General features: G+C 45.2%; 1 long non-coding RNA gene across 1 annotated transcript; it reads left to right on the top strand.

The window, feature by feature from the left end:
• The first annotated feature begins 1,309 nt into the window (after window positions 1–1,309).
• On the top strand, window positions 1,310–9,927 carry LOC112893166. Its single transcript, XR_003228744.1, has 3 exons — window positions 1,310–1,456; window positions 9,433–9,542; window positions 9,626–9,927. It is a non-coding gene; the product is annotated as an uncharacterized LOC112893166 (long non-coding RNA).
• Window positions 9,928–10,417: the final 490 nt, after the last annotated feature.

Raw genomic sequence — 10,417 nt, 5'->3', positions numbered from 1 at the left:
TGATTTCCTGTCACTCGCGCGATATATAGGAGTTGTAATGTTTACATTCCTGCTATCACTATAAGGATGACGGACGGGAGTTTTATGAGGTATCATGGTCAAGATAATACCCCGTCTGTTTTGATGAATTGGATAAGGTCGCAGTGTGTGGTAGCGGTGGTTAAGCGTTTGAAAGTACTAGCCACATGCCGTGAAATATGGTAAGCGGTAAGCCTAGTAACCGATCGGCCCGAGGAGTGGACATACCCCCCACCACATGTATTTGCTTCTTTTGGTTACTCTGTTCGACGTGTAGGCATACGTGTTGCTGGGCAACCAGGAGTACGGGTTTTGTAGTCGCGCTACAGACGTACGTCCTGCACTTTGGATGTGCGTATGACCTGCAGTCGCTTGTGGTGGATCTGATCCACGAGTCGGAATGAAAGGTAAACGGTTGCTTCGGAACTACCCTGTGGTGTTCCAAGCGTGTGTGTTAGGTTTACCTTGCAAGGGTTGAATCTCGATTCAGAATCGTCCGCCTCTCACGATGTATGAGACTGCTTATTCCCTTTACCACATAGAGTAACAAGAGAAACTTTACGATTATCAAAGATGGTGCTTGATTAAAGATTTCACCATGCTTGATTAGTTATAGGTGCTTACCTAGAATGGTTAATCAACTAGAACCTGAAAGCTAAAAATTGGAAATAAGGATCTACTCTTTGTTGCTTTTCAGCTGAAAACTCTATCTAAAGCTAAAAAGCCTTCATGAGTCTAGTTATGGGCTAAGGTATACCCAATTCCGGGTAAGTCTTGCTGAGTATTAGTATACTCAGCCTTGCTTTTGTTGATTTAATCCAGGTAATCCTTCTGATGAGCCAGCATTCATTACTCCGTGGCCCTACCCTTTGCCTGATGGTTGGTCCGTGGAATGGGATCCGTCCCCGGCCAACACCGATTCCACCGAGTGATATTATGCCAGGGCTAGCATAATATCTGTAATGACGACGTGTATAATGGCTACGCTTTTCAAATTCCGCTGCTTTGACTAAAAACTAAAACCTGTCTTGTAATAATCTCTCCTCTGTGGGAGCTAATGATGTTTTGTACATTGTTGTAAGGTAACTGCCTGTGGTGTAAGATATTTTGGCATTGTATCTCTGGACTCACCTTCGTGTGAGGTACCTTGTTGGATCCTGAGTTCGGTGGTTTATCGGGACGTTACCCGACAGACCAATGGTTTTATACCGTTTGAAGTGCGAGGTAGCCCTTCGGTGAGGACTCGCGTACTTGAGTCGGTATAATTCAGGTTGGTTCTGCCACAGAGACACCGTTCTTTACTTCACAGAAATGCTGCACGTTTGACCAGCTCAAGTCGGCCGCATACTGGCTTGCACAGATCCGCCTTGCTGAATCTGATGGGAAGCACTAGGTTGCTGCAGAATTCTTTCGCCTTGCACTTGAGTGCCAAACTGCGGTAAGATCCCATCAAAGGCCAAAGGGCATCGTTATTATTTTCAAAGTCATGATAAACTATGCAATTGTCAGAATTACAACTGCATATACATGTTAAGGCCCTGTTTAGATCCCCTCCAATGAAAGTTTAGCTTGCTAAAGTTTGGATCTCCTTTAGCTAGCTAAAGCTTAGGTTGCTAAACTTTAGCAGGGGTTGTTTGTGTTAGACTTGATCTCCCTGGACCATCAGATCCCAACGGGTCCGATGGGCCACCTCACCCCTGCGCCCTGATCAGGGGCGCCCCAGCTGATCCCTAGCTGGTGGGCCCCCGTCGTGCCGCACTATAAAGATAGGTGGGGGCCAGCAACTCGGATCACGAGGTTCACCGGCCGCCGCCACCCCACCCACAGTTAACCCTAGCCGATCTAAGTCGTGCGCGGTCAGCGGCGGGAAGCTCCTCCAGCCATCATCGGCGCCCCTGCCTCGACCCCGAGCTCGTGGACGTGCCTGGACCTCTGCCACCGCGACCGTGAACACCTACGGCCGGACCACCCCGATCCCCGCACTACACCGCCATGGCGGGCACGTCTGCATCTTCCGCTGCCCTAGGGCACAAAGGTATTCTTGTGCCTCTCCTCTGTCTATCTCTCTATCCCTCTCTGTTACCCGTTTAGGCCAATCAAACAGAACATCTTCTAATCTATTAGCGCACTAGCTGATCCAGAGATTTAACAATGGTATCAGTCGCCTTAGCTAATTGTGTTGATTAGTAATAGAAGATTAAGAGGAAACAGAACCCCAGAAAAGAACCCAGAGAATCCCAGATCAGATCACCGCGACGCCCTAACCCTAACCCTAACCCTAGCACACACACAGAAGAGGGGCGACGGTCAAAGAAGAACTTACCTGGTTCTTCTTGCGCCGCCCACCGTCGGCGTGCACGGGACGCCGGTGCGCTGACCAGATCCCGCGAGGCCCTTGGGCCCCGCGCGGACAGAGCCCGCGCGGGCTGCCTCCGAGCTGCTCGCCGCGCCACGGATCAGGGCACCACGGCGATGCCGCTCGACGGCGGCGCGCTCACCTTGTGGTGAACGCGCGCGCCGGCGAGGGGGCTCGCCATGGCGCCGCTTGCTCGGTCGCCGCTGGTCACTCATTCGCGAGCTCGAGTGGGAAGAAGAGACGCCAGGGGATCGGGGAAAGAATGGAGCTAGGGTTTCGGGGGAGAACGGCGAAGGGGTTTTTTGATCGGCCGAAAACGACGCGCAGCCGTTGATCCTGATCGGGCGGTTGCGGTCACGCCGCGCCTCTTTGGGCTACTTTAGGCCCAGGCGGGGAAGGGAAAGCACGGCCCGGGCCCAGGTTGCCTCGGCCCTGAGCAGAGAACTCGCGGGGGGAGCGCCATGGAGCACAGGCCGGCCCGTGATGGGCCGCTGCCGCGGGCTGCGCGCGTGCGCGCGCGAGGCAGTTGCCGCTGGGCCATCGCAGGTGAATGGGCCGGCTGGGCTGGAGTAAAGAAAATGACAGTGCATTAGCTTTCCATTTTCAGCAGAATTTTTCAAGTGTATTTGAATGAATTTGATGCATTTCAAATTTGAATTTGACGAAGCTTTGATGCACTGCTTATAAAAGACAATATTACACATGTTTTGATAGAATTTAAAGTTTTCCGCTGCACAGATTATAGAGCCATTACTTTTAATGAATTCTTGTCTTGTAATTTAAATTTGAACCAACGGGATAATTTAAATTCTTCAAGGCAAATAGATATTTTTTCTGAGTCGTAATATTGTTATCCTTTTGACCAACGTTATCAAGTGACAATATTGCAATTTTTACTGAATTACCTTAATAGATATTTTTCATGTATTATTTCTATTTATGCCCAACGGTATTCTAGATTTAATACGAAAGAGATTATGCCTTATATTTTCAATAGAGAATTGTCATGTATTAATTCTAATTCTGCCCAACGGTGTTTTAGTTTTAATACACAAGGTTATTGCATATTTTAATTTATGACCAACGTCGTATTTATACATGTGCAATAATTTATTTGACTTTATTTTAATGTTTTCACCACTCATGAATATTTTTTCAGGAGGATTATCAATGATGATTTCCATCAACGATATTCCTATATTAAAAGGAGACAATTACAATGAATGGTACAGAAAGCTGGACCTTTATTTCATCATGGGTGAATTGGATTGGGTTCTAGCTACACCGACTCCCAAAGAGCATGTGCCTCCTGAAAGAGAGGACACAGACACAGATGCTTCTTGGAAGCAAACAGAGCTTGCTTATAAGAAAGCAAGAGCAGATTATGAGAGACTTTATGCAAAATGGTTCGCTGCCAACAAGAAATGCTTGGCAATGGTAAAGAATACGATTGAGCCTGCAATTATGGGCTCAATCCCAGATTGTCCCACCATCATAGAGTATCTTGAAAAATTAAAGAACCAGTACACTGGTTCTTCAAAGACTTATGCAACCTAGCTGATCAAACAACTAGTTTCAGAAAGATACAATGGTGGTGGCATAAGGGAACACATCCATCGCATGGTCAACCAGAATAACAAGCTAAAGTCATTGGACCTTGCCTTCAAGGAGGATCACATTGTCCATCTGGTCTTTGCTTCGTTACCAAAAGAGTTTGACACGTTTGTTGTCAATTACAACACCCAACCAAATACTTGGGACATTGAAAAGACCATTGCGATGTGTGTTCAGGAGGAGGAAAGGATAAGATCCACCACTGGCGGATCTTTAAATTATGTAAACAAGAAGAAAAATACCAATTTCAAAGGTAATTTTTCTTCCTCCTCTAAAGGCAAAAGCTCTCATCAACACAGACCACAGGAAGGACAGGCTCTAGTAGAGAAGGATCAGTGTCTCTACTGCAAAGAAAGGGGTCACTACAAGAAGAATTGTCACCGATATTTAAAGATGATCATGGAGAAGAGAGGTGAGAACGTTATTTCATTTGTAAATAAATCCTTGTATATAGAATATTCAAAAACCACTTGGTGGATTGATTCAGGAGCAACTGTTCATGTTGCAAATTCGTTGCAGGGATTCCATTCGACGAGAACCACTCAAAGAAGCGAAAAGTAAGTTAGAGTGGCAAATGGAGCTCAGGCAGACGTTGAAGCAGTAGGAGACGTTCATTTGGAACTCGACACTGGCTTCATTATTGTTCTTAGAGATGTTTTATTTGTTCCATCTTTACACAGAAACTTAATTAGTGTGTCTCGCCTGGACAAAGATGGTTATTCCTGTCTATTTGGAGATGGCAGGTGTTTGATTGAATGTAATGATACAGTTATTTCCATTGCATTCAGAAAGAATGATCTTTATTTGATATCGTTACGCGACAGTGTGAATTCCGTATGCGATAACAATGCGAATGTATTCTCATCTACACTCGCGAATAGAAAATGAAAGAGAACTCAAGATGCGTCGTCGAAATTATGGCACTGTCGTTTAGGCCATATTTCGAGGGGGAGAATAGAGAGATTAATTAAAAATGAAATTCTTCCTCCATTAGAGTTCTCTGACTTAGAACAATGCATTGAATGCATAAAAGGCAAATTCGTTAAGAAAATAAAGAAAAATGCTAAGAGGAGCACAGGTGTATTAGAAATAATTCACACAGATATCTGTGGTCCGTTTAATGTAAAGAGTGTGGATGGTTATGATTCGTTCATAACATTCACAGACGATTATTCCCATTATGGATACATTTATCCAATTAAAGAAAGATCGGAGGCTTTGGATAAATTTAAAGTATTCAAGGCCGAAGTAGAAAATCAACACGATTTAAAGATTAAAATCGTAAGATCTGATTGTGGAGGGGAATACTACGGTCGACATACCCAATATGGCCAAGTTCCAGGACCTTTTGCGAAGTTCCTGATGGAACAAGGCATAGTAGCCCAGTACTCGATGCCGGGCGAGCCTCAGCAGAACGGAGTGGCTGAAAGACGCAATCGTACCCTGATGGATATGGTGCGAAGCATGATCAGTTACTCTACATTGCTAGTGAGTTTATGGATGGAGGCTCTGAAAACCGCCATTCATATTCTCAACAGAGTTCCAAGTAAATCGGTGCCAAAAACGTCGTATGAGATGTGGACAGGAATAGTACCCTCACTGAATCACCTGCGGGTGTGGGGGAGTCCTGCTGAGGCAAAAGTGTTTAACCCGACCATTGCAAAACTAGATTCCAAAACGGTATCTTGCCATTTTATTGGCTATCCAGAAAGGTCAAAGGGTTTTCGTTTCTACTGCCCAGACATATCTACAAAATTTGTAGAAACGAGACACGCAGCCTTCCTTGAAGATCAAATGATCCGGGGGAGCGGCACAGCAAGGAAAATTGATCTTGACGAGAAGCGGGTGTATACACCCAATCCCGTGATTCAGGAATCTTTTTTCCCGCTGCCCGCTGTGTCTGCACCGCTAGTGCAAGTCACTGTGATGCCAACACCTGCAATGGCTCCTTCTGTGGTGACGATGAATGAGGAAATGGAACCCATTCATCAGGCTCCTGACGAGCCCGTTGCCGCACAAGAAGAGGAGCACCAGTAGCCCCAAATAGATGAGGCACCGCAGGCTCAGGCTCATGGGAGACCTCAAAGAACAAGGAAGCGCGCTATTTCTGACGATTATGAAGTCTATAATAGCGAAGAAATTCAAATGGAGGATGATCCCACTTCATTTGAAGAAGCCATGAGAAGTGAACACTCGTCGAAATGGCTCGATGCCATGGAAGATGAAATAAAATCGATGAGTACCAACAAAGTGTGGGATTTAAAGGAAATACCTAAAGGAGCCAAAACAGTAGGCTGCAAATGGGCCTACAAAACCAAATATGACTCCCAAGGGAATATAGATAAATTTAAAGCACGACTCGTGGCAAAAGGATACACACAAAGAGAAGGAATTGATTACAACGAGACCTTTTCCCCAGTCTCTTGTAAAGATTCTTTCAGAATCATAATGGCTCTTGTAGCTCATTACGATCTAGAATTACATCAGATGGATGTGAAGATAGCATTCCTGAACGGGGATCTAGATGAAACCGTCTACATGGCACAGCCGAAAGGTTTTGTCGTGCAAGGTAAAGAAAAATTGGGATGCCGTCTGAGGAAATCGATTTATGGGCTAAAGCAAGCTTCAAGAGTGGTACTTGAAGTTCGATAAGACAATAAAAGAATTCGGGTTTAAAGAAAATGTCGAGGACAATTGCGTTTACGCAAAGTTCAAAAATGGGAAGTACGTCTTCCTAATCTTGTATGTGGACGATATTCTACTGGCAAGTAGTGATATCAGTCTGCTACTAGAAACGAAAAAGTTTTTATCCTCGCATTTCGAGATGAAAGACCTTGGTGAAGCAAGATTCGTTCTAGGAATCGAGATTCACCGAGATAGATTGAAAGGGGTATTAGGACTGTCGCAAAAGACATATATAGAAAAGGTCATAAAGAAATTCAACATGTATAAATGCAGTGCCTCACCTGCACCTATAGTTAAGGGCGACAGATATGGGGAATTTCAATGTCCCAAGACTCAGTATGAAATCGATCAAATGAAAATGGTACCATATGCTTCTGCTGTGGGAAGCTTACAGTATGCACAAGTGTGCACACGCCCTGATATAGCTTACGTTACCGGGTTGCTTGGCAGATTCCAGAGTAATCCAGGACCAGAACAATGGAAGTTAGTAAAGAAGGTTCTGCGCTATTTGCAAGGAACAAAAGGCCTCATGTTAACATACAGAAAAACAGAATCTCTGCGTATCGTAGGATACTCAGACTCCGATTATGCAGGAGATGACAGAAAATCTATGTCAGGATATGTGTTCACCCTAGCCGGGGGAGCGATATCGTGGAAAAGTTGCAAACAAACCGTCACTACATCGTCCACAATGTATGCCGAGTTTGTTGCATGTTATGAGGCTACAGGGCAGGTGAACTGGCTAAAGAAGTTCGTACCCGGTCTGAGAATGGTTGATGATATATCTAAACTATTACAGTTGAACTGCGATAACGAGCCCGCAGTAATGTATGCTCACAACAACAAGACAAGTGGTGCTGCCAAACACATAGATATAAAGTATTATGTTGTGAAAGATAAAGTCCGAGATCAGATTATAAATCTCGAGCATATAAGCACGGTGAAAATGCTTGCGGATCCGCTAACGAAAGGCTTACCACCCAGCGTGTTCAAGGAACACGTAGCCGGCATGGGGCTAAGGGATAGCCTGTGATCTTCGGACTACAAGGGCCCAAAAGGTTAAAGAATCCGTTTCTGAATGGAAGCGTAAATTGTAGCTGCTAAATCTATCGATAGATAATCATGACGATGAGGCATGCTCTATACACGAATCTATGACGAAACGCGAAAAAGTAAAAGTGAAAGAATAGTACAGGGTGAGATCAAGGGGGAGACTGTTAGACTTGATCTCCCTGGACCATCGGATCCTAACGGGTCCGATGGGCCACCTCACCCCTGCGCCCTGATCGGGGGCGCCCCAGCTGATCCCTAGCTGGTGGGCCACCGTCGCGCCGCGCTATAAAGATAGGTGGGGGCCAGCAACTCGGATCACGAGGTTCACCGGCCGCCGCCACCCCACCCACAGTTAACCCTAGCCGATCTAAGTCGTGCGCGGTCAGCGGTGGGAAGCTCCTCTGGCCATCATCGGCGCCCCTGCCTCGACCCCGAGCTCGTGGACGCGCCTGGACCTCTGCCACCGCGACCGTGAACACCTACGGCCGGATCGCCCCGATCCCCGCACTACACCGCCATGGCGGGCACGTCTGCATCTTCCGCTGCCCTAGGGCACGAAGGTATTCTTGTGCCTCTCCTCTGTCTATCTCTCTATCCCTCTCTGTTACCCGTTTAGGCCAATCAAACAGAACATCTTCTAATCTATTAGCGCACTAGCTGATCCAGAGATTTAACAGTTTGGTCCTTGGGCTAAACCCTTCTAAATAGTCATGCTACCCTTCATTTATTGCTGCCAACTCCCACCACTGGAGTAAATGTGAGGGTATTTTGGACTTTGCTCACTTTTAACAAGTTTAGCAACTCTTGGCTAGCTAATGACTAAAGCTCTTTTTAGGGTCCAACTAAAGTTTAGCAACATTTTAGCTGGACCCGTTTGGATCCAAAGTTGCTAAACTTAGCCAACTAAACTTTAGCAAGGGGATCCAAAAAGGGTCTACATACTACCAATTCAGGTAGTGATTCTCTATCTTAAATATATTCAATAACCAGTGGATTATAATCCTTTAGAACAAGTATTATTTATTATGTGTTTTAATTGACTAGAACTATTCTAGATTTTCATGAAATGTTTTTACCACCTGTAGCCGCGCACGGGCAATCAACTGTAAAAAATAATTCTTGTAACATATTTTTTCACCCGTGGTAATGCACGGGCATTTAACTAGTACAAGAATAAAAATAGCATATCAAGTCTTAAATTCATAATTAAATGCCAAAGTTACATATAAGAAGATTACAAACCTGAAGGCGGAGAAGATGGCATAAGATTCATAATTTTTACCATGGTTGCAGTCGGAGCTGAGAACGAGATGAAGCAGCGGCCTTCTCTGCTTCTTGTTTTCGAAAAAAGAGATGCAATATCACCTTTCCTCTTTATAATTTAATAATTCTACGACGCAAGATGTAGCATTAGTATTATTGACGATTAATTGTCAAAGAATAACATAATATAGGTAGCTGCAGTTTCAAAATTGATGTTACATTTGTGTGAACAAAAGTTTCAAATTAATACAACTGCATATTTAAGGACTATACCTTCTCAGTCTAGATCATGTACGCAGTAAGCGGCCAAGGGTCATGTTATTAGTCTAAATCTCCGAGTACCTAATGGCAAGGCAAAATCCATATCGGTACTAAGCTTTGAGACTCACCAAAAATATGTACGCACATCATTGCCAAACTAATTGGCACCTTTGTGTAATTAGGGTCTAAATTACTAGAGGAATTACTCGCAGGATGACATGAAAGAGGAAAGGCACGGCCGCACGGGCAACAGGCAGGAGGCTACTGTACTGCACAACAATCACATTGCATAGTATGAACTAGTGTGACTGCATGACAAATGTCTGCAATTATCTCTAACTGAGCTTGAATAGGCTGCCAAATCTTAATTTTTAGGGTGCTGTTGCAACGGGCAACGGCTGATGGCGCATGGCTTATCCAATGACACGTCAGGTATTATTTGTTCGGGATTTGGTACTGTTTTATAGTATACTGATCATTATTACTTCATTTTCTATTGTTGGACCAACACAGAAGAGTAGACTTTCATCCTTATTACTTCTGGAGTTTGGCATTTGTCTATTTGCCTTGCGGGTGCCTAAAATCTACAGTTTCCCATTCTACCTACATCAATTCCTGTCGGAACTTTGAGTTAATCTATTTCTGAGACATCGCAACCCGCGGGCACTCGCTAGTAATACTAAAACATCCAAGCATAAGGCACGTACACAGAATGAATATGGAGGACTTCCGTACTAAGAAAGGCGTGACACGCAAGTTCATGTCTAGCACAAACACCACTCCTAATCATGCGAACAGATCTACGTACGTCAATCGATAAAACAAAAGATGGGACATCCGATCATACCTTCACCGTAGCAAACGTGCACACGCCGGATCGTCGCCGCCCGGCCGAGCGCGCTGCATGGAAATTCCCCGACGCTGCGCCCTGCGCGCCTGGAAGATCAGGATCAGCTGCCGTGTTAACTAAATCACACGCAACGCGGCGGCAATGCTCGCATGGAGATCAGAAGATGCGAAGCAGATGCCATGAGAGGGGAGAGGTAGAAGACATAAGAGCCACGTACAAAGATGTCGATCTCCACAACGAACTCACGGAGCCTCCGTCCAGCCAGTCAGATCGGCAGGGGGGGCTCCCGGCCCGTGTCATATTGGTCAAGCACGCCC

The sequence above is a fragment of the Panicum hallii genome, chromosome 5, assembly GCF_002211085.1.
Source record: "Panicum hallii strain FIL2 chromosome 5, PHallii_v3.1, whole genome shotgun sequence".
Taxonomy (NCBI): Eukaryota; Viridiplantae; Streptophyta; class Magnoliopsida; order Poales; family Poaceae; genus Panicum; species Panicum hallii.
Note: the sequence above shows the minus strand (reverse complement) of the source record. Positions and strands in the feature narration are given on the sequence as shown.